We start from the raw sequence: 26,484 nt of genomic DNA, 5'->3' as shown, positions 1-26,484 counted from the left end.
TAGTAATATGAACAGAAATGGCCAGGCTGAAGAAGTCTCAGATGGACATGAGAAACTAAATTGGAAACTGGACCAAAGGTCACTTTGGTTATGCATTTGCAAAGAGGTTGGAGGCATTGTGCCCCTGCCCTAGGGATCTGTGAAACTTTGAACTTGAGAGAGATGATTTAGTGTGTCTGGCAGAAAAAAAATTCTAAACAGCAAAGCATTTGAGATACGGCCTGGCTGCTTCTAAGCACCTAAGCTCACATACATGAATAAAGAAATGACCTGAAACTGGAACATATATTTAAAAAGGGAGCAGAGCATAAAAGTTTGAAACATTTGCTCCCTGGCCATGTGGTAGAAAAGAAAAAAACTATTTTCAGGGGAGAAATTGAAGCAGGCTGCATAAATTTGCATAACTAAGAGAAAGGCAAGTACTAATAGCCAAGATGATGGGGAAAAGGTTCTGTTTCAGGTATTTCTTTATAGCAGTGGGATAATGGACTAATACAGCCCTTCATTCTGTTGATATGATGTATCATGTATATTGATTTGCATATGTATCCTTGCATCCCTGATGCAAATCCTATTTGATCATGGCGTATTATTTTTTTGATGTGCTGTTGAATGTTGTTTGTTAGTATTTTGTTGACAATTTTTGAATCTATGTTCATCAGGGATATTGGCATGTAGTTTTCTTTCGTTGTTGGGACTTTGGTTTTGATATCAAGGTGATGCAAGCCTCATAGAAAGAATTCAGAATTCCTTCCTATTTTATTATTTTGCAATAGTTTTAGGAGAATTGGTATTAGTTCTTTCTATAATATATTGGAAGAATTTGACTATGAATCCATCTAGCCCTAGGTTTTTCTTTATTGTAAGACGTTTTACTACTGATTCAATCTTATTGCTTGTTATTAGTCTGTCCTAATGGATACATCTTTGGCAGACTAATAAAGAAGAAAAGAGAGCAGAATAAAAAGGACACAATAAAAAAGGATAAAAGGGAGATCACCACTGATCCCATAGAAATACAAACTACCATCACAGAATACTATAAACACCGCTACGCAAACAAACTAGAAAATCTCAAAGAAATGGATAAATTCCTGGACACATACACCCTCCCAAGACTAAACCAGGAAGAAGTCAAATTCCTGAATAGATCAATAACAAGTTCTGAAATTGAGGCAGTAATTAATAGCCTACCAACCAGAAAAGCCCAGGACCAGACTGATTCACAGCCGAATTCCACCACAGGTACAAAGAGGAGCTGGTACCATTCCTTGTGAAAATATTCCAAACAATAGAAAGAGAGGGAATCTTCCCTAACTTATTTTATGAGACTAGCATCATTCTCATGCCAAAACCTGGCAGAGACACAACAAAAAAAGAAAATGTCAGGCCAATATCCCTGATGAACATCGATCAGAAAATCCTCAATAAAATACTGACAAACCTAATCCAGCAGCACATTAAAAAGCTTATCTACTATGATCAAGTCAGCTTCATCCCTGGAATGCAAGGCTGGTTCAACATATGCAAATAAATAAACATAATCCATCACATAAACAGAATCAATGACAAAAACCACATGATTATCTCAATAGATGTGAAAAAAATAAAGGCCTTCAGTAAAATTCAACACCACTTCATGCTAAAAACACTCAATAAACTAGGTATTGATGGAACATATCTCAAAATAATAAGAGCTATTTATGACAAACCCATAGCCAATATCATATTGAATGAGAAAAAGCTGGAAGCATTCCCTCTGAAAACTGACACAAGACAAGGATGCCCTCTCTCACCACTCCTATTCAACATAATATTGGAAGTTGTGGCCAGGGCAATCAGGTAACAGAAATAAATAAAGGGTATTAAAATAGGAAGAGAGGAAGTCAAATGATCTCTGTTTGCAGATGACATGATTGTATATTTAGAAAACCATATCTCAGCCCAAAAATCTCCTTAAGCTGATAAGCAACTTCAGCAAAGTCTCAGGATACAAAATTAATGTGTAAAAATCACAAGCATTCTATACACCAATAATAGACAAACAGAAAGTCAAATCGTTATCAAACTCTTATTCACAATTGCTACAAAGAGAATAAAATACCTAGGAATACAACTTACAAGGGAGGTGAAGGGCCTGTTCAAGGAGAACTACAAACCACTGCTCAATGAAATAATAGAGGACAGACACAAATGGAAAAACATTCCATGCTCATGGATAGGAAGAATCAATATCATGAAAATGACCATACTGCCCAAAGTAATTTCTGGATTCAATGCTGCTTCCATCAAGCTACCATTGACTTTCTTCACAGAATTAGAAAAAAACTACTTTAAATTTCATGTAGAACAAAAAAAGAGTCTGTATGACCAAGACAATCCTAAGCAAAAAGAACAAAGCTGGAGGCCTCAGGCTACCTAACTTCCAGCTATACTACAAGTCTACAGTAACCAAAACAACATGGTACTGGTACCGAAACAGATATATAGACCAACAGAACAGAACAGAGGCTTCAGAAATAACACCACATATCTACAACCATCTGATCTTTGACAAACCTGAAAAAAATCAAGCAATGGGGAAAGGATTCCCTATTTAATAAATGGTGTTGTGAAAACTGGCTATTTGTAGAAAACTGAAACTTTCTGAAGGACTCCTTCCTTACACCTTATACAAAAATTAACTCGACATGGATTAAAGATTTAAATGTAAATCTTTAATTTTACCAAAAACCACAAAAACCCTAGAATAAAACCTGCACAATAATACTCAGGACATAGGCATGGGCAAAGTCTTCATGACTAAAACACCAAAAGCAATGGCAACAAAAGCCAAAATAGACAAATGGGATCTAATTAAACTAAAGAGCTTCTGCACAGCAAAAGAAACTATCATCAGAGTGCACAGGCAACCTACAGAATGGGAGAAAATTTTTGCAATCTATCCATCTGACAAAGGGATGGGCTAAAATCCAGAATCTATAAGGAACTGAAACGAATTTACAAGAAAAAATTAAACAACCCCATCAAAAAGTGGGCAAAGGATATGAACAGACAGTTTTCAAAAGAAGACATTTATGTGGTGAATAAACATATGAGAAAAAGCTTATCATCACTGGTCATTAAGGAAATGCAAATCAAAACCACAAGGAGATATCATCTTACGCCAGTTAGAATGGCAATCATTACAAAGTCAGGAAACAATAGATGCTGGGGAGGATATGAGAAGTAGGAATGCTTTTACACTGTTGGTGGGATGGTAAATTAGTTCAGCCATTGTGGAAGACAGTGTGGTGATTCCTCAAGGATCTAGAACTAGAAATATCATTAGACCCAGCAATCCCATTACTGGGCATATATTTAAAGGATTATAAATCATCCTACTATGAAGACATATTCACATGTATGTTTATTGCAGCACTATTCACAATAGCAAAGACTTGGAACCAACCCAAATACCTATCAATGTCAGACTGGATAAAGAAAATGTGGCACATATACACCATGGAATACTATGTAGCCATAAAAAAGGATGCGTTCATGTCCTTTGCAGGGACATGGATAAAACTGGAAACCATAATTCTCAGCAAACTAACACATGAACAGAAAACCTAAAACCACATGTTCTCACACATAAGTGGGGGTTGAACAATTAGAACATATGGGCACAAGGAGAGGAAAATCACACACCAAGGCCTGTGGGGGGTGTGGGGCAAAGGGAAGATAGCATTAGGAGAAATACTTAATGTAGATGACAGGTTGATGCGTGCAGCAAACCACCATGGCACATGTATACCTATGTAACAAATCTGCACAAAACTTAAAGTATAATTATAAAAAAAAATAAATATTACTAAAATAAATAAATGAAACTACTGTTTAGAGTTTTCTGAAAAAAAGAGTGGTATGTTAAATACTCTTGTAACAATTGTGTTTCTGTCAAAATGTTGACAGGGTGTCAATGCATATGTTGATGCTATATCATTAAATGCCTAATTATACTGGTATGAAATTTATTTTATAACAGTATAAAATATTTTGAACTATAATTTACCTTATCTCGTGTCAATTTTACCAGCCTTTAGTTTCTTTTTAATCATTTTACGCATTTTGAGTTTCTCTGGACCATAATTTATTGACGTCAGTACCTCTCAGCCTTTGGTTGTAATGTTTTGGGATTTGGTAATTATGACAAAGTCCTGTGTTGATCAGAGTAACCACTGGACTTGTTACTGATTTTCTAGTGTTCATTTGGACTATAAATTATCTGGCACTATAGATACTGCCACCCTAGCCACAAGTGAGATTTAATGATACTAACCCAATATAAATATGAAAAAATTTATAATAAAAATACAGATTTTTGGCTTTTCTTGAAAAATCAGAAGGTTAAGAAATTGGACCCTGGACCTACCTTTCCTTTAGTGGTAATAATGAGCTGAAGCTGGTTTAGAGCTACCTCCTTTATATAGAACATGTACTCTCAAGCCTGTATCACGCATTTGTTACCTATCTGGTCTTACAGTCATTTTTTGTTTTCAATCATTGTTTATACACTTGTGGATACTGCTACTGCATAATCACCATCTTTTAGTACTGATTTGTCTTTCTTTCTGTCTTTATCTGTAACTATACATTTGTAATTCCCTTCTTGTCTTTGCACTTCAGAGAAGCATAGCAACCCAAGTAGAATAATCTTTGCCATTGGATCAGAAAACACAGCCCTATTTAATGACTCTTCTCCTGTTAGTCTGACAAATACCTGAATTATGTACTAGACCCTAACTTTCATGTCCTAACATTTGGATTTTCTGGTCTTTTTACTTTATTTGCCTACTTCAATTTGTTCTATTGCCTTTTTCAAATTCATTCTGGCAACCTGGGTTTGGTCTCTCTCCATTAGCATAGCTCTCCCTCACCTATTTACAAGAACTTTATACACTTTAATATTGAATTGAGACCAACTTGAATCCATTGCTTTCTGCAACAGTGGTATTTACACTAACTGTTTTTTAAAACTTGGATTTAAAGAAGAGTTTTCTATGTTGGCTTCTGCTTCTGAATTGGTGAGATGCTGGCTCAGAAAGAGGTGAATATCGACTCCATGCATGAAGAAGAAGTCATTACTATAGTTCTGTAAAGGTATTCTACTTCATATCGAAGTTCCCAAATAGGAATCAAACCACTCAAAATAAAAACTGTAACAATACAATTATCTGAAAAGTGAATATATTCTCTCTCCTGCATTTAGAGGGAGTTCTCAATAAATGATCGTTGCAAAAGCAAGATGCCTGAAATGTTTAGGCCCAGGGTGTCTAACGTTATAACGGGAAAATAAGCAGAGCTGCTAGATACAGTGCTATTCTCTACAACTCTATCATAGATGCTTATGTTTCTGTGGCGTATTTTATAAGGCTGTCATGTTCAAATTTATTCTACCAAGCAGTTATTTTCTCTTCCACTGAATTGTTCTATATATCTAACTACATATCCATATCTTCATCTCTTCTTTTTACCACTCATCCTTCAACCATTTATTTTTATTTCCACTATGACATATATGTTGACAGCTCCCTTTATATTTTCATTGTTTAGTTTGAGCTGGACTGCCACATTCTTTTTAAAGATGTAAGGTGCCATTAGAAATAGCACCAGTTGCATCTCTTGATCATCACCATCTTCTTACCCCAGCAATTTTCACTTTAACATGGCAAATTATACTGACGTACAGTGCACATTTCTCTCTAGTGATAGTAATTAAAATGGGTTTCTTGGGATTTTATAATCAGAAAGGATGACATGCTTGAAAATAAATGTGTTAGACAATTAACTAATAACTATTTATTTATATCCAAGACATGTTTAAATGTACATAGCACATGTGTTGTATATGTTAGTATCTTTGTATATGCCATTAATTAAACATTGTGGTATTTTGGTTTCAGATCTGCACTTTGCATTTTGAATGTGTTTCCCTTGATGCTTTTCTTTGTGCTGCTTCATCCTGTTCCTCTCTCTTACTGGCTGTTTCCACTGCTGCTGCCTGTGAACAACCTAGAGGCTGAATCTCTTTGTTAAAAGATCAGTAATTGCTAAACAGTGTTAACCAGAAGTGATAATGGCTTATTAACACCTAAGTGTTATTTCTCCTAGAAAAACTAAAAGATCACAGAAGAAGGCAGAATATTGTTGAGATATATGGGCAGCCTTTGAGAACAAATACCTGCTGATGGAGACTGTATTTGTGGATTTCCATAATTCTTTGCCTTTTAAACCAGCAACGGGTTTGTTACTATGTGAACTACATATGCTTAATCAGTGAGTGTTTCAAAGAGAAATTAGCTTTGATTTGAATTTAAGAGAGTGACCTATCTTGATAGCTGGGAATTTTTTATTTTAGACATTTTTGCAAGCTGATCACAGAGATGATACGCAGTGAATAGATGACCTTTGTAGAAAATATTTGCTGGTTTTTAACTTTCTAGCACCCATGTCCCCTTTCTAATGATACCCTGATTTCCTTTTGAAAATGGTCTTACCAAATATTTTTTATGGTTGTGGTAGGTGATAAGTTGAGATCCTTGACTCCTCAATGGAAGAGCCTTCTTCTCACTGACTGGCATGTACCAGGAACAGGCTTCTGATCTAAGATCGGCTGAGTGCTGCTCTCTGCTAGGATACTGAATCATGAGCAGATGTAGGAAAGAAAAAGGTGGATAGTGCTCAGTTATTCTAGTGGTAGTTTCCCCATCTGAGGATTCTTTTCAAAAATTATTGCTGATGTTTCTGCATTCTGGGCCTTTTAATTGAACTGCAAGTCTGCAATCTTTCCATGGTAAAATACAGCTTCTCAGGAAAAAAAAAGAAACACAAGATACAGCTTTATATGTTAACCTAGAACTTAAGAGCATCAGTATTAAAGTCAGCTTGCATTGATTTTGTGCTGACTTTCAATTAATTAGATGACGTTGGGCATGATGTTTAGTCTCCTCAGTTTTCCATTTCTCCTCTATGAAATAAGGATAAAAAAGCTGTTTATCCCACGCAGTTATATGTATATAAAGCACTTAGAATAGAGCCTGAGATAGTACGTGCTCCCAAGACTTAAGTATCGTCAAATTCAAATTTTAATTTCATTCTCTTGCTCTCTCTCTCTCTCATCCTTAAATACCCCCACCCAATTATCTCAACTAACCTTTTCACAAAGTCCTGTACCATCCTACTTATAACAAATGAAAAATATGCTTAAAATATCCAAATAAGTTCTCAATGAAACAAGTCAAAATTACCAAGTTCCTTACTCAGTGAACAAGTGAACATCACTATTTTCCAAAACATGTGCATTGAATATTATTTTGCCAAAAAATTGCACTGTGGTGAATTTGAATGCAATTTGTATTCATTTCAGCCAACGTCTCAAAGAAGTTACGGCTGTCATAATTGAGGGACCACCTTGTCAGAAATCTCATCTTCATAGCATCTTACAGAATTCACAACAAAAAAAACATCACAGAGAGTCCGTATTGTTGCGGTTTCATTCCAAGCTCACTGGCTATTGTGGACATATTGCTGTTATAAGGTGGTTGACTGACTTGGAAAACATCAGGCTAAGAATTAAACTGCAGCATGGAAAACAATTGAAACATTCTGAGGCTTTTTGACATATTGAGTGTCCCTCTATTCAAGGTTAACACTCACTGCTCAAGGGTAAAGGAAAAGAAGAAAAGCTGCAGTGATCTGGAAACCTATATCAACTCTTTAGGAGTCATAATACTTGAAAGGACTATTTGGCCATTCCAATTGTTTATATGTTTTTTATTACACTTTAGGTAAAAAAGCCATATATCCTAAAATGCTCTGAGTGAGCAAAGAGAAATGTCCTGGAATGATAACTAGCTGGAAGTGATTTAAGTAGCTGGCCAGTTCTGCTCTCTGTCAGCAAATAACGCTAATAGCATACTATTCACTCAGAGTCTATTTGTAAGATTAATGGTACTAGATAGGATATTTCATGTCTTTACTCCGTTTACCAGCAGGATATCAGTCAGAATTAAAATGGTTTTGAAAGTGTAGAAATTCCATTGTATATTTTACTGAGAATCTTTTTCAAGGTATTTCTATAATATCAGCATGCTTCAGACACATTTTACTGTTCTAAGAAGATTCAAACTACAAAATACATAAGCAGTCCCAAGGATAAAATGAAGAGATCAGAAAGGGAGGGGAGACAAAGCACTTTACTGTACACTCTTCTGATAAAGAGAGAAGTTGAAAAATGTTCCCTTATCTGTTTAAATTTAGGCTGCTAATTCCATAGTCATTTTGTTTTACATATATATATATATATACACACACACACACACATATATATATATGCCATAGAAAATTTAGAAAAATAAAATATTTAAAAATATTTGAAAAATATTCAAAAATAATAGCACATTTTCAATGACTAAAATCAACATAAAGCTGATTTCAAATGCTGTAATTCTCATGCTACTGATTTAAAAAATACAGTCAATTATCCTATTGTGATGCTACAAAGCATTAGGTGGATTTTTCTGACTCAGTATTTTTATTTCTTATTGCATAAAAAATAAGGAAGTAGAATTTCTCAATTATTGGGTAAGTTTAGAGTTGGTTCACTTTGGCATCAATATACCAGCAAAGACATTAAGTTTTCTACAATTTAATAGTTAACAGTTTCATTAATATGAATGGCATTTCCAGTAGGTCCTTTAATTACATTGTTTCAATAAAAAATAAATGAAGCAGTACTGAATTAATATTAAAATTTGATAAATACATTTTATGAGAAAGTTATTATAAGTACAAGATAAGAAAATACAGGATAAGGGACATGCTACTAAATGTCATTTTAACAAAGCTTCAATTACTTTCAGAGAGATACTGAACCAAAGTTGACATATTTGGAAGCAGTTCTGTAATATAGAGAAATATCTTAATGAAGACTTTGCAAGAATATAGAGATATTCTGTGTGAAGAGTTGAAATACGTGCATCTATTACAATACTTTTTGTTAGGCGGGTACATATATAACCTCAATGTACTTTGCATCTTCTTTCATGGACTTTGCTATATTTATTTTACTTTATAATCTATCTAAAACTCTATCACCAAAATCTTTTGAATTTCTCAAGTTTATTCCTCCCCATCCTCCCAACAAACTACATTAAATGGATCTTTACTCTATCACCACTACAGTCAGCAGGATGTGTGTAATAGGCATGGGTTAGAATCTATGAGAATACCCACCTACCTGGTTGATAGGTGGGTATTTCACTGAAAGTGTATGGTAAATTATGCCTCCATCAATAATTGACTGTGGAGGAACAAGAGTCAAGGAGGAGAAAAACATAGGCCAAGCCAATATTGACAATTCCAAGCTGTGCATCTGTGCATTATGTGTGTGTGTGTGTATGTGTGCGCATGTGTGTTGCAAAAAATGAAAGGTCAAATAGGTAAGTTGGCACTGAGGACATTTGAAAGTTTTGTTTTCCTGCTTTGTGTAGTGCATAGATATTTAATGGATCCCTGTAATGTACTAGGTTCCAAAGTATTGGGAATACAATGTGTACAGTGGAGTCCACAGGAGACAGTGGGAGGAGAAAACAAGCATACAGGCAATTAAATATTTTGCAAGTTCCTTAACTGAGAAAAGTACAAGGGACTAGAGGAACATGTTAGACGGACACCTCGAACAATCTCTGATGCAAAGAGTAAAGCCTTCCCGGAAGAGATGCCTAATCTGAGACCCAAAGGATAAGTGAAAAGTCAACCAGTGGATGAAGTGGGTGAGTAGGTTGTGCCACATCACAAGGACTTTCTAAAGAGAAGAAGCAAAATGTACCAAGGTTGTATAGCGTATTTAGAAAGTAACATGTAGCTCACTTGGGTGATAGAGGTTTGAAGACGTGAAACTTGTCTTGTCTCTATTGGGATTAGTTTTGGGATCTTGGCTAAGGTAGCAGTTGGAGATATTCTAGAAAAGAATTAAGGAAACACTTGAAAGCAGAGATGAAGAGGTCAAAGAAAATGCTGAGAAGCTGAAACAGCCCTTTATTGCCTTCACCCTGCTTCTAAAAATAAAATCTCTCAATTCCCTACGAGGAATTATAACGCTTAAGGTTGTGTCTGGTCATAAGCCAATTCTGGCTAACTTAACCAAAAGATAATTTATTCCAAGAATAATGGTGGCCTAAGAAGAAAAATAAAAATGACAGAAAATTAGCCTTGGAAGTAAGCAGGAAAGAAGTTCATTCTATATTCAACTGGGACTCAATTTCTATTTTAATTCAACAAAAACATTACCAAGCACCTGCTATGTGTCAGACAGCATACAAAAGTGGGAGATGAGGAAACATAATTGAATAAAACAGTTACATGCCTACTATTATTGACCTCAGAATCTAGTAAGGTTGGGGGTGGACGATGGGTACATGAAATATTCCTAGAAAATAATTATGTAACTATGAAACATGGTAAGTGCTATGAGTGAGAAACAACATAATTTTAAATTAGGGTGTCAAAAAAGACTTAGCTGAGGAGGCGATTTTTTAACTCAGATGTAAAGAATAAGTAGTTATCTAGGTGAGAAGCATGTGTGAATTGCTGACATGTGAACAAAGTCAGTGCACTGGAACATCCTAGAGAGACAAAGCAGAGTGAGCCAGTGGGTGGAGTGTGGAATAAACAAAAGCTTTAGAAGTAATACTGAAGCTAGGTCATGCAGGTTTAGGAGATCATGCAAAGGTTTGGTATCATATCCTAAGTGCAATGTGGGGGATTGCAATCTGAAATATAGAATCAGGTTTGCATTTTAAAGATTGATCTGGATATTACTTAAAGGATAGAGAGTAGGAGGCAAGAATGGAGATGAAAAGCGCAGAACAGTGATTCTCACAGTAATCTGGACACATCAAACTGTCACGTTAACCTTTTCTGTGCCCACTACATTTTTACATTCCTCTTCTTCTAGTTGCTTTGGGGAATCTCTCCCCCTACCACATGTCCTAGAGAGGTTATTAGTCTTGGAGCCCAAAGATGGTTGCTCAGAGTGCCCCCATCCCTCTAGTCAAAGTGCTTGTCACAAATGGACAATGACCCCATTGGAATAAATCAGTATATTCTGTGGGATTCATATACACATGACAGAAAAGAGAAATTCTTTTTCACTGCAGTGGCGAAGCTAGTGACAGGTGCTCACAGTGCTACTGGCAGCCACTTTTCAGAATACAGTGAACTCAGGGAAGTGCTATTCCCGTTCAAGGATGGGCAAGGCACTTAAGATAGGATCGGTATTGCTGACTTCCCATTTTGCCTCAGCCCAAATATGGTGCACATGGCACTGGTATTGATCCTTTATTTCAAATTTTGACTTTTTGTTTATTATGACTGTTTTTCATGCCTTTATTTTTTAATATGACATTAAAGCAATCTTTATATTGATTTTGTTTGGTGATTCCTTAAATCTTGCACACTGGATGAGGGCTCACTCCTCTCACCCTCGTGAACATTTATCATTTTGGATCTGTCTAGCATTTGAACCCTACTCTTGTGTTCAGGAAATACTTTGTACATCTTGATGGAAAGTAGTTTTCATTATTAATCTAAAAGTACTTATTACACTTATGATGGATACTGCAGGTTTATTTGCTTCACTTCCATTTTAGTGGGCTTACATATTGTCCTCCTCTATTTTAGAAGCTGGGAAACTAAAAAATATATTCCTCATACTTTCTTATAACTACTGGGCAGGTATATAACCGAGATTCTACAAGTCTTATAACTTCACATAAGTCTTGGTTGCAGATGAGGTAGAGGCTGGGTGTGCAGTGATCAGATATTTTTGTAAGCCGTATGGCAGAGGTAGACGTATGTAAACTTTTGTGAGGCAACTGAAATAGAGCATCTGGTTTCCAGTCCTGAGCCAGAGAAGTGCTAAGTAGCAATCTGTAACAGTATCTCACAATGCAAAAGTGCATTGATTTTATTGTATGGCTATATAGCATTCACAGTTGGTTGTTTTCACCGTCCCAAATATTCTGAGAGTTGGCTATTATTATTTTCCTTATTTCTTTCCCTCCCTTCCTTCCTCCCTTCCGTCCTTTCTTTTCTTTCTTTTCTTTTCCCTCTCTTTCTTTCTTTCTTTCTTTCTTTCTTTCTTTCTTTCTTTCTTTCTGCTTCTTTTCTGTCTTTCTTTTCTTTCTTCTTTCTTTTTCTTTCTTTTCTTTTCTCCTTCCTTCCTTCCTTCTTTTCTTTTTTCTTTTTCTTTTTTTTTTTTTTGCTTAAACAAGCTAAAAGGATTCTATGGTATGTCACAAAGAGTTCTGTCCCTATGATAGCTTTTCCAGCCTCCCTTGCAGCAAAAGCCCAGACACACAAATTACATTCAACAAGCAGCTGTGTCGGCTTTGGGTATTAAATCAGAAATTAATGACAAAATAACAAAAGAGGCCCTGAAATATCTTTGTTTTGATGGAAATGGCAGTAGAAACAATATCCAATTTGAAAGCAGCAGTGGCAAATACCAGAGGCAGCAACTAAATACCTTGATTTCAGACCATTGAGACATTGAACAGAGGGCTTAGCTAACCTGGATCTAGGCTCCTGTCCTAAATACACTGTGAGATAATCATTTTGTGCGTTTTAAGTCCCTAAATTTGTGATGTGTTACACAACAATAGAAAATTAAACAATGTATTGGTATTTACTTAGGCATATGTTTGTTTATTTCTTAACAGTACATAAACCAATGATATTTCTCAGAATTGATACTATCAAGCTTAAAAAACATATTGTTCATAGTGATTTAAATATTTCTTATTTTGTTCAGAAGTACAGCTTTCAACTGCATGATTAAACAAATCAAGTAAATTGGTTTATTCTGTTGGAGTGGGATGAAAGGAAGAATCAAAAGTGTTGAGCGTATTTGGAAGGTTTTATTTATGATAAGGGCCCACATTATATAAGCTAAAGATGAAAATAATGGGGAAAAATGGATAACAAGAAGTGGAACTGCCACTTCCTATCTATGAGACTTTAGATAACTTATTTATATTTTAAGTCTTTTCTCATGTGTAAAATGGAGCTAATTATACTACTTCACAGGGTTCCGGTGATAATGATAAAAATAACATATTTATACCATGTATTCCAATGTCCAGCATATGGTAACTGTATTCTGCCATCAAACCCTGTTTAAGAGAATCTCTAATTTCTTTCCTTAGAAGTGATTTCAGTGAAAATAAAGTTTCTTAAGTTGCCACTCCATTGATCACTCCATCGTGTCTTGAACCTTTCTAGGCTCATGGTTCAAAGTGAAAATAATTTCTTAGTTTTATAGGACAGAATAAAGTTTTAACTAAATCCATAAGATAATAAAAAATGTGACTATAGTTATTCATGTCCAAGAAAATATACCAGTCCTTCTCTCTCTCTCTCTCATGCACACCCCACCCACACACAATCACACACACACACACACAAAATCACACACACACACACACATACACACAACCTGGCTTATTCCAGCATGTGTGCAACCCTACATAGTTTTTAAATTCTATATTTTTAAAATAGATTTTAAAATGCTGAAATACAACACTTGGGCAATTGAACAAATCTTTGTGAAGTTAAGTTACATTCGCCACATGTTCAAGCTGTCTGTACCGGCATTTCAAAACTACAGGCTTGAAATCTTTCTTTCCTGAAGTCCTGGAGGTCCTTCTTCCTCGGTATGTTACTTATCTAGTATTTCAGTCTCATAACAAATAAGTATCGTAGGGAAACCTTAGTAAATCTTAGCTCATGGTATGTTTTGCATTGACAAGCTTAACTAACTGGAACAACTATTTAGTGATGCTTCTTTGAATATAACTGGCTGAAAACTCAAAGCCACTGCAAGTTAGAGATCCATCTAAAATAAATACATTATAGCTAATTTGTAAAATTTCCTGTAAACATTATTTTTCTACAGACATTCACATTCGATATACATATATGTACATATTTATACACATACACACATACTCAATTGTTTGTATAACTCTTTGCAGATTACAAGAGGCCCCACAAATATTATCTTATTTACTTCTATTGGTTTACTACAAAACCAGGGAAGTTCTGACTACCAGCAGCAATGTTATTTTTTTTAGAATCTCTGAATTCAGCTCATTTACTTTATAATAATCTAACTTGTAAGAACATCGAAATCTTCATATTAAAGGTGAGCAACATTCAACTACTTCTCATTGAACACTTGTAAAACAGGAAGCAAAAGCTTCTATAGGAAGATTGATATTAACAGTATTTAATAATCTCTATGGCCTGCATACTGAACTAGATAGAGTAGGCTCTATCAAACAATAATGTATGCTGCACATCGGCCCTGATCTATAATAGTTTCAGATTTTTAATTTTTTATGAATACTTTACTAATGATACAATTATAGTATACTTCTGTAAGACATCAGCTTTTTATAAGTTCTGTATGCACATTTAATCTTATACCAATTTTAATTTTGTCAATGATTTTACAGACATGAGAACTGAGAATCAGTAAACAATATATCCAGCATCATACATACAGTTGATAGAGGGGTATAGATTCAAACTTGAGACTCCTGGTTGTAAGTTTAGGCCTATATCACTTGTCATATATTTGTCATCTATGATTACAGCTATACATATATATATATTTTTTTTCAGTATTTTGGATGTCTTTATGAAAATATGTTACAATTTGACAGTTATACTTCTTAGCTTTTGAATAAACAAGACTTTTCATACGAGAGGCATGCACCAGAATAAATAAAAACAGAAACATGCATGCTGTTACCTGTTCCAACTCTGGTCCCAACACTGATTCTGATTCTAAGGAAATACATTACTCTACATATATAAGGCAAATGTCCTAATGAATCTACCTCCAACTCAATGAAAAGATACTGAATCCTCCCATGGGAAAACTAACATGCTTCAAGAATTCTGTGCTTCATTTGACTCTGTAGAAAAGGGTCCCAGAGTGAGAAGAAACCATTCTAAGCATCAAACATAGAGCCATGCTGGACCTGTACTTCCCTAAATTAAAAGACTGACATCTAAAGCATCTACGTTTTAGAAAATATGTCTTTTTTATATTCATTCATGGTACAGTCTATTTATCAGAACTTCCCTCCTCCTCTGGCAAACAAACAAAATGCCTCCATCTCAACAAAACATTTCTACATGCTGACTTTAGTCAAATTGCAAAATATAAGCCTTTTAAAATCTTTTAGCTTATCTAAATAAAAAGACCATTGACTGAGTTAATTATTTCTATATATTGTTTATTTTAAAACCCATTGGAAAATATCCTGTTCCTCAAAAGGTGATATCACTTACAGTCTTCTAATACTTTAATGCCCTGCCTGAACCTATCCCTCAAAACTGGATCATGCTCAGCCTAGACCTAAACACAGAATTCATTTTATTTTCAAGAGATATTTACTGAACACCATGTGTCAAATGTTGTGCTAGACACAGGGACACAATGTATATACATGGCTTCCATAACCCAGTGCTTTGGGATCTAATTATGAATGAAAACCAACACAAAAATGAATTACACTATGCCCTATGTTATGAGATACAATGTTGGCAAAAAGTAAATCATAATCAACACTGCTTGGGCATGTCTACAAACTGTCAGTCTGAAAAGATTTTGCAGAAAAGTAGCACAGTTGAGTTGAAGCCTTCAAGGAGAAACACACATCCATTATGAAACAAGAAAAAAATAGAATCCTAAGCTGAGGAAATTTTATGTGATGAGGTGTGAAAGGGGAAAAAGAAAATACTGAGGTGCTTTAAATGCTTGCATTTTCTCAGAATATCACATAGAGGGGAGAGAACAGTACAAGATAAAATTTGAAAGGTAAATAGGAGCCACATCCTGGAGGACCTAGATACCACAAAAAAAGGGGGTTTGGATCATTTCTCAAGTTCATTGAAGGGTTTTATTAAAAGGCTATGTAAGCCTGTAATCCTAACACTTAGGGAGGCTGAAGCAGGCTGATTGCTTGAGCTAAAGACTTGGAGACCAACCTGGGCAACATGGTGAAACCACGTCTCTATGAAAAATAAAAAATAAAAAATAAAAGCATTAGCAAAATTAGCCAGACGTGGTGGTGGGCACATGTGGTTTCAGTCGGAGTCTGAGGTGGGAGGCTCGCTTGAGCCCAGGGGACAGAGGTTGCAGTGAGCAGAGATTGTGCCACTGCACTCCAGCCTGGGTGACAGAGCAAGGCACTGTCAAAAATAAAAATGCTACATAAAATGAGGTCACCATTTCATAAATAACACTCAGAAAAAGCAATGAAAAGACAGAAGGGAAAACTAGAGACAAGAAATTGTGGTAGCCTGAGGATCCTGTTTCAAATATTTAGTTCACATGTATGGCACAGCTGTTCTCTTACATGTCCATGAAATCTTCGTTATTAAGCCAAACCAAGGATGGGGGTACTCTTCAAGAGCCTAAGTGTCTGCAGAGGTACATTTAATCTTACACCAATTTCATTTTTATCAATGATTTTACAGACACGAGAACTGAGAATCAGCAGACAGATGCTATACCCAGCATCATACATACAGTTGATAGAGAGGTATAGATTCAGACTTGAGACTTCTGATTGTTTTGGGCCTATTTCTCTTGTTGTATATTTGTCATGTATGACTAAAGCAACATATATAAATATATTTTCTTAATGTTTGACCCACATGCCAAAAAATGAAAACCTAATTTCCTTAACTAAAAATCTGTGATCCACTTCTATTTGACTGGAATTTACCTCTATTTGACCTGAATGACTTTCTATTTTTTTAGTGTTATTTAATTAAAAGTAATAAATCTCATGCTGAAGAACACCTCCATAAAGAGGGAAAAGTAACCTACATTACCTACAGAAAGGTTATATAATGAAGCATCTCAAGAATTTGGGAAGCCAGTTCATAGAGTGTTACAGTATTCTTGTAAGATAATCAGAATATGAACCAAAGGAGGGATATAGAGAAGAAAATGGCCTAAGAAATCTTTGAGAGAACTGGGTGATTGATCAGATAGGGAGGCAATAAAAAAGGAGACATCAGTGATGACTTGCGTACTTAGGTGATGGAGAATACAGTAGAGATTTTTTTTCTTTTGCAAAGGTTAAAAATACAGGTTATATTCCAGAAACCTTCAAGCTCGCATGATATTTTAAACCAAATCAACAAACATTTGATTTAATATTACAACTCTAAAACAGATAGTGTCAGAAAAATTAGTGTGTATTAGAAATTAGAAAGCTAGCAATTTCTAAAACACTTACAATTGAATTATATAATAAAATGACTATAAGTAACACTTGGTTTAGCTACATTACAGTCAGAGTAATGATTTCAGTCATTGACATTTTATAAAACAGAATATTATAAGAATAGTTATAATTAGGCAATTAGTTCTATCACTCACGGCATAGAGTTGGAAGCACAAAGTCTCAAAATGGGTAATCAATACTTCTATATGTAATTAATCAGTTGAATTTGGACTATAGGTAAACACAGGGCTAAAATAATTGAGGTCAACTGTAACTATCCCAATGTGATTAAACATCACTGTTGAGATGTATAAAAACATTGGCACAAACATATCCATTGCTTCCCGAATAAACTAATCTTACTTTTAAGACACTCATGTATTCATTCAATCTACAGTTACTGAGCACTGATTAAGAGCCAGACACTATGGTAGTGAGTGCTGGGGACACAATGATAAATACTATAAGCTGGAGACCTGGCCTCTATGGTTTAGAGTTTAGAGGAGAAGATAATTGTGCAATAACCACAAAATCCTATAGTCACAAACTGTGATAAAACTTATGAAAAAAGATGTTGTTGACAGAAAAATGTTTCTTCTTCCTGAAGACGCCTACATCCCAATCCCCAGAAACTACAAACATGTTGTTACCTTATATGGCAAAAGAGATTTTTCAGATGTATTAAGAATCTTGAAGTAGGATTATCCATATGGCTCCAAAATAATCACAAGTGTTCTAATAAGAGGCAGGTAAAGCGGTAAGACTCAGAGAGGGAGATGCGATGATGGAAGCAGATGGTAGGAATCAGAAAGAAATTCGAAGGTGTATGCTCCTGGCATTAAGGATGGAGGAAAGGCCCATGAGCTAAGAAATGCCAGCAATGTAAAAATCAAGAAAAGGCATGGAAACAGATCCTCACCAAGTGCCTTAATAAGGAGCACAGCCCTGCTAACACCTTAATTTCAGTCCAGTGAGGCCCTTTTTGAACTTCTGACCTCCAAAACAGTAAGGTCATAAATATGGGTTGCATTAAGCAATCAAATTTGTAGTAAAAGTTTGTGGTAGCATATAGGAAATTAGCACATAAGAGTTGAGAAACAATGTAGAGAATATGCAAAAAGAGTATCTCTTCCAGAATCCCTCATTTTAAACATGATTTGGAAATTCTAGTATAATTGTGCTAATCTCCTTTAAATGTCTTCATTCCACATTGAAAACATATTTCAAGATACCACAGTATACCCCATAAATATATACAATTTTTAGTTTTTAATTAAAAATAAAGTGTTAAAAATGTTTCAACCATTTTCTTTTGCCATTAGGAAGAAGAACAAAATCCATAACATGATGGGCAAGGCCCCAGTGACACATCAGGTGTCTATTTCTTCAGTCTCATAGAATGCAGCATTTCCCTTGGATCTCACTGATTCCAGCCTGCTGCTCTTCTTTCAGTGCTTTGAAATAAGTGAGATATTCACTCCTCTCACCACAAGACCTTTACACAAGAGGTTTGCATATTTCTCCTGCAACCTTTGCCCTTTGTCCAGTTTATTCAAACTTATCCTTTAGATCTGTGTTCAACTGTTACTTTCCCAGTTCCAGGAATGCTAAGTAACTAAATATTGGAGGAAATTTAAGCTTATTTTTGTATTGAGGGAGAACACCAATAATATAGAAAGAGGTAGCCAACACAAGAAAGGATAATCAATACTGTGAGTTTCCTGAAAAGATAGAAAGCCATGATATCCAGGGGGGAAAAAAAGAGAAAAAATAAGAAAGAAAGGATTAGTATTAGATTGAAGGAGATGATACTTCTTCATTTTTTCCTCTCTTGTTTGCTTTTCATTCCCATCTTCACCACCATCAATTTGAAATGTCTCAAGTCTTAGTTCTAGGACCTTTTTATATTGCAAGGTGCTTTGTTTTCTCTTTATTTTATTCTTGGTAGCCTGGTGTGAAAGTTACTATGAAGGGAACTGGGAAGAACTGGTTATCAAACTGCATGCTAAAGGCTTGGCTTTCAGTGACCACAGTGAAAAAAGTAAATGAAGTTTTGGGTTCCTGAGAGAAAGAGATGTTGAAATTTAAATAAATGCCTTAATTTAGCCTACACAAACATAAATCTGGCTAAGGCAACATGACAAAAATTTCCATGAGAAATAAATTGTATTTGTCATAAGAGAGAAAATCTGCAGGCATGAAACAAACAAAACAAAAATAAAAGGAAATTGAGACAGAACAAAGGATTAGAGTCCCAAGTGCACGAGGAATAGAATTCACAGAGAAATCATACTCCTGTGTGTATATATTGATTAAAGGATTAAGGAAAGGATAAGAGAACATAAATATAAATGGACTGAATTGAAGGACAGAACAAATACAAATTCTAGAAATTGTGTCTTCTTTATGAATTGACTTTTTCTCATTGTGAAATATTACTCTTTATCTCTGATAATATGCCTTGTCGTGAAGTCTACTTTGTATATAGCTTCCATATGCTTAGTATCTATATGAAATGTCTTTTCCCATCATTAACTTTCAAATTTCTGTCTCTATGTTTAAAATGTCTTTCTTCTATAAACATCATAACTGGGTCTTGCATTTTTGTCAAGACTGACAGTATCTGATTTTTAATTAGGGTGCTTAACCTGTTTACATTTACTGAAAATATTGATGTGCTTAAGCCTACTATCTTGCTATTTGTTTTCTATACATTCCATCAATTTTTAGTTACCATATTCCTCATTCTCTGCCTTCTATTAGGTAATCTGCATTTAAAAAATGCTTTAGGGATTAAGATAAATATTTTGAACTTATTCATTCATGACAGGGCTCCCTGAGCTAAATCAATTAGTTCATAATACAAATAATTCTGCATGCATAAATTGGGATGGAAAAGGCAGAGGTAGAAAAACACTGAGGGTCAGTGATGGCATCTCAAATGGTACAGAAAACCAGAAGGGTTTAGAAAAGCTTTAGATGTTAAACAAGGTTTTTTGATAAATATTTTCATAATCTTCCTAATGAAAATAGATTACATTAACTCTAATGATATGGTTTGGCTGTGTCCCCACCCAAACTTCATCTTGAATTGTAGCTCCCTTAAACCCCACATGTCATGGGAAGGACCAAGTGGGAAGTAATTGAATCGTGGGGGCAGATTTTTTCCCCGTGCTGTTCCTGTGATAGTGAATAAGTCTCATGAGATCTGATGGTTTTATAAAGGGCAGTTCCTCTGCACATGCTCTCTTTCCTGTTGCCATGTAAGACATGCCTTTGCTCCTCCTTCACTTCCCTCCATGATTGTAAGGCCTTGCCAGCCATGTGGAACTGTGAGTCTTTTAAACCTAATTTTCTTTATCAATTATCCATCTTGGGTATGTCTTTGTTAGCAGTGTGCGAACAGACTAATACATGTAATAAAATCCTGTAGGAAAGAAAATAATCTGTCCTTTGGAAACTTGAAGTATAGGCTCTTTAACAACTGGACATAACACTCAGGAGTAAATCCTGAAGCAAATGGGAACATGTTTACTTCTCACTTTTTCACTTTGTGTAAACAGCCTTAACCAGAAATAGGGGATTTAATAAGCAAGCAAAACTCAAATGAAAAATAGCCCCTTTGTTAGATATTCTTCTCAGTGAGTGAATATGCTGACAGAACCTTAGAACAAAAATACAATAGGATCTAGAATAAACTGAAGCCCTTACAACTAAAAACAACTGAATGCTTCCATCCCAGTCAAAATATCATAGGAGAGAGTTTCTCCTTAAAATGCCAATGCATAGCATAAGCAGAAAATATAATTGACCAATGATGTTAATGGGTGCAAAAAATAGTTAAAAGAATAAATAAGACCTACTATTTGATAGCACAACAGGGTGACTATAGTCAATAATAACTTAATTGTACATTTTATAATATTGAGTGTAATTGGATTATGTGTGTCTCAAAGGATAAATGCTTGAGGAGATGGATACCCCATTCTCCATGATGTGCTTATATTATATTGCATGCCTGTATCAAAACAGCTGATGGAATGCATCTACCGTGTACCCACACACACAAAAAAAGAATTTCTAAAAAAAATCTAGTAATCAATAAGGATGACCCAGGGGAAATTCAATACTCAATTTTCAATATTCTGTTTTATTTTTAAACTTGCAAGAAGACATTTATCTAAATAATAAAGGACAACTTGTATGCATATATATATCATATGTATATATATAATTTTATTCTTCACTTTTAATTTTTGTGAGTTCAGAGTAGGTGTATATTTATGGGGTACTTAAATAGGTACATGATGTATATAGGTATACAATGTATAACAATCACATCAGGGTAAATGGAATATCGATCACCTCAGGCATTTATCAGTTATGTTACAAACAATCCAGTTACATTTATTTATTTATTTATTTATTTATTTATTTATTTATTTATTTTGAGATGGAGTCTCACTCTGTCGCCCAGGCTGGAGGGCAATGGCATGATCTCAGCTCACTGCAACCTCTGCCCCCCAGGTTCCAGCAATTCTCCTGCCACAGCCTCCTGAGTAGCTGGGATTACAGGGGCATGCCACCACGCCTGGGTAATTTTTGTATTTTTAGTAGAGATGGAGTTTCATCATGTTGGCCAGGCTAGTCTCGAACTCCTGACCTCGTGATCTGCCCAGCTCAGCTTCCCAAAGTGCTGGCATTACAGGCATGAGCCATCGCACCTGGCCTTTTTAAGTTATTTTTAAATGTATAGTTAAATTACCATTCACTATAGTTACCCTGTTGTGCTGCCAAATACTAGTTCTTATTCATTCTAACAATTTTTTGAATGTATTAAGCATTCCCACTTCCCCCTCATCCCACTACTACCCTTGCCCCTGGTAACCATTCTTTTACTCTCCATCTCCATGTGTTCAAGTGTTTTAATTTTTAGATCTGACAAAGAAGTGAGAACATGCCATGTTTATCTTTCTCTGCCTGGTTTATTTCACTTAATGATCTCCAGTTCAATCTATGTTGCTGCAAATGACAGGATCACATTATTTTTTATGGCTGAATAGTATACCATTGAGTTTATGTACCATATTTTCTTTATTCATTCATGTGTTGATGGACACTTAAGTTACTTCCAAATCTTGGCTGTTGTGGAACAGTACTGCAACAAACATGAGAGTGGAGATATATCCTCAATATCCTGATTTCCTTTCTTTTTGATATGTACCTGGTAGTGGAATTGCTGGATCATACGGTAATGCTAATTTTAGTTTTTGGAGGAACCACCAAAGTGGTCTCCACAATGGTTGTACTAATTTACATTACCACCAAAAGTGTAGAAGCTTTCCCTTTTTCACACATTTTTGCCAGCATTTGTTATTGCCTGCCTTTTAGATAAACGCCACTTTAACTGGAGTGAGATGCCATCTCATTGTAGTTTTGATTGGCGTTTCTCTGATAGGTGATGTTGAGCACCTTTTCATATATCTATTTGCCATTTTTATTAATAGGTCTTCTTTTGAGAAATGTCTATTCTGATCTTTTGCACAATTTTAATTGGAGTATTAGATTTTTTTGTTTCACTACAGAATTGTTTGAGCCCCTTGTACATTCTGGTTATTAATTTCTTTTCAGATGGGTAGTTTGCAAATATGCTCTCCCATTCTTTGGGTTGTCTCTTCACCTTGTTGATTGTTTTCTTTGCTACGAAGAAGTTTTTAACTTGATGTGATACTGCTTGTCTATTTTTGCTTTGAGTATCTGTACTTGTGAAGTATTACTCAAGAATTATTTGCACACTGCAATGTCCTGAAGAGTTTCTCCAATTTTTTCTTTTAGTAGTTTAATAGTTTGAGGTTTTAGATTGCTTCTATACCCAGCTTTTTGGAAGTTTTTATTCATGAAGGGATGCTGAATTTTATTAAATGTTCTTTCAGCATAAATTAAAATGACCAGATGGTTTTCGCCCTCCATTCTGTTGATATAATGTACCGCATTGATTGATTTGCAAATGTTGAACCATCCTTACATCCTTTAAACAAATCCCACTTGGTCTTGATCTTTTCAATGTTTTTTAACGTGTTGTTGAATTCAGTTTGCTTGTCTTTCATTGAGGATTTGTGCATCAGTATTCATCAGGGATATCAACCTGAAGTTTTCTTTCATTTGGTGCGTCTTTGTCTGGTTTTGTTATCAGGGCAATACTGGCCTTGTAGAGTGAGTTTGGAAGTATCCTTCCTCCTCTATTTTTGAGGATAGTTTGAGGAGAATTGGTACTAGTTCTGCAAATGTTTGGTAGAATTTAGAAGGGAAGCCCTTGGATTCCAGACTTTCCTTTGCTGGGCAACTTTTTATTACAGCTTTGTCGTCACTACTTGTTATTGGTGTGTTCTGGTTTTGGATTTCTTCATGGTTCAATCTTGATAGATTGTATATTTCTTGGAATTTATCCATTTCTTCTAGATTTTCCAATTTATTGGCACATAGTTATTTATAGTAGCCAATAATGATCCTTTGTACTTCTGCAGTATCAGTAGTAATGCCTCCTTTTTCATTGCTGACTTTATTTATATGTGCCTTTTCTCTTTTTTTTCTTAATTAGTCTGGCTAATGGTTTGTCAATTTTGTTCATCTTTTTCCAAAAAATAGAACAACTTTTCCTGTTATTGATCTTTTGTATTGTTTATTTGTTTCAATTTCATTTATTTCTGCACTGATCTTTATTATTTCTTTTCTTCTACTCATTTTGGGTTTAATTTGTTCTTGCTTTTCTGGTTTTTTAAGACGCATCATCAGGTTATTTGTTTGAAGCTTTTTTGTTTGTTTGTTTGTTTTGTTTTTATGTGGGCACTTGTAGCTATAAACTTTCCTCTTTGTATCACCTTCACTGTATCCCATAGGTTTAGGTATATTGTGTTTCAGTTATCATTTGTTTCAAATAATTTAAAATTTTTCTTTTTGCCGGGCGCGGTGGCTGAAGCCTGTAATCCCAGCACTTTGGGAGGCCGAGACGGGCGGATCACGAGGTCAGGAGATCGAGACCATCCTGGCTAACACGGTGAAACCCCATCTCTACTAAAAAATACAAAAAACTAGCCGGGCGAAGTGGCGGGCGCCTGTGGTCCCAGCTACTCGGGAGGCTGAGGCAGGAGAATGGCGTAAACCCGGGAGGCAGAGCTTGCAGTGAGCTGAGATCCGGCCACTGCACTCCAGCCTGGGCGACAGAGCCAGACTCAGTCTCAAAAAAAAAAAAAAAAAAAAATTTCTTTTTATTTTCTTCATTAGCCACTGGTCATTCTGGAGCACATTGTTTAATTTTCATGTTTGTATAGTTTCCAAAATTCCTCTTGCTGTTGATTTCTAGTTTTATTCCATTGTGGTCAGAGAAGATGCTTGATATTATTTCATATTGTTTGAATGTTTTAAGATTTATTTTGTGACCTAAAATATGGTTTATCCTTGAGAATGATTCATGTGCTGAGGAGAAGAATGTGTATTCTGCAGCTGGCCGTTGGATGAAATGTTCTGTAAAGACTTGTTAGGTCTATTATATCAATAGTGCAGATTACATCCAATGTTTCTTTCTTGATTTTCAGTCTAGATGATATGTCTAATGCCAAGAGCGAGATATCGAAGTCTCCAGCTATTATTTTGTTGGAGTCTAACTTTTCTTTAGTTTTAATATTTGCTTTATATATCTGGTTGCTTCAGTTTGGGGTTCATACATATGTACAATTGTTATATTCTCCTGCTGAATTGACCCCTTTGTCATTATATAACAGCACTCTTTGTCCCCCTTTTTACAGTTTTGGTCTTGAAATCTGTTTTGTCTACTTCATCAATTCTGCTATTAAGACACAGGGAGGGGAACGCCACACACCAGGGCCTGTCAGGGGTGGGGTGCTGGGGGAGGGACAGCACTAGGAGAAATACCTAATGTAAATGATGATTTGATGGGTGCAGCAAACCAACATGGCACATGTACACCTATGTAACAAACCTGCACATTGTGTGCGTGTACCCCAGAATTTAAAGTATAATAAAAAAGAAACGTCTATGTATTCTTCAGTATGTCAATTGCATTTTTCAACTACAGAATTTCTGATTGATTCTTTTAAATTATTTTAATCTCCTTGTTGGATTTATCTGATATAATTCTGAATTGCTTCTCTGTGTTATCTTGAAATTTTTTGAGTTTCATCAAAACAACTATTTAAAAAAAGCAAGAAAAAAAGCATACTATCAAGAAATATAAAAAAATTAAATCCAGACCCATATATGACAGATGTGGAAATTTCTCATTTAAAATTATTATAATTAAAATGTTAAAGGTATAATAAAGAAGTAAGGAAACATACTAGATTAGATGAATGATTTCAGCAGAGAGATTAAAACTACTTTTAAAAAATCACATGTAAACACTAGAAATAAAAATTAAAAAAACAAACAACCCCTTCAAAAAGTGGGCAAAGGATATGAACAGACACTTCTCAAAAGAAGACATTCACACAGCCAACAGACACATGAAAAAAATGCTCATCATCACTGGCCGTCAGAGAAATGCAAATCAAAACCACAATGAGATACCATCTCACACCAATTAGAATGGCAATCATTAAAAAGTCAGGAAACAACAGGTGCTGGAGAGGATGTGGAGAAATAGGAACACTTCTACACTGTTGGTGGGATTGTAAACTAGTTCAACCATTATGGAAAACAGTATGGCAATTCCTCAAGGATCTAGAACTAGAAATACCGTATGACCCAGCCATCCCATTTTTGGGATATACCCAAAGGATTACAAGTCATGCTGCTATAAAGACACATGCACACGTATGTTTATTGCGGCACTATTCACAATAGCAAAGATTTGGAATCAACCCAAATGTCCATCAGTGACAGACTGGATTAAGAAAACGTGGCACATATACACCATGGAATACTATGCAGCCATAAAAAAGGATGAGTTTGTGTCCTTTGTAGGGACATGGACGCAGCTGGAAACCATCATTCTCAGCAAACTATCGCAAGAACAGAAAACCGAACACCGCATGTTCTCACTCATAGGTGGGAATTGAACTATGAGATCACCTGGACACGGGAAGGGGAACATCACACACCGGGGCCTGTGGTG

This window comes from Papio anubis, chromosome 17 (assembly GCF_008728515.1).
Source record: "Papio anubis isolate 15944 chromosome 17, Panubis1.0, whole genome shotgun sequence".
Lineage (NCBI taxonomy): Eukaryota > Metazoa > Chordata > Mammalia > Primates > Cercopithecidae > Papio > Papio anubis.
This window is presented reverse-complemented; position numbering follows the sequence as displayed.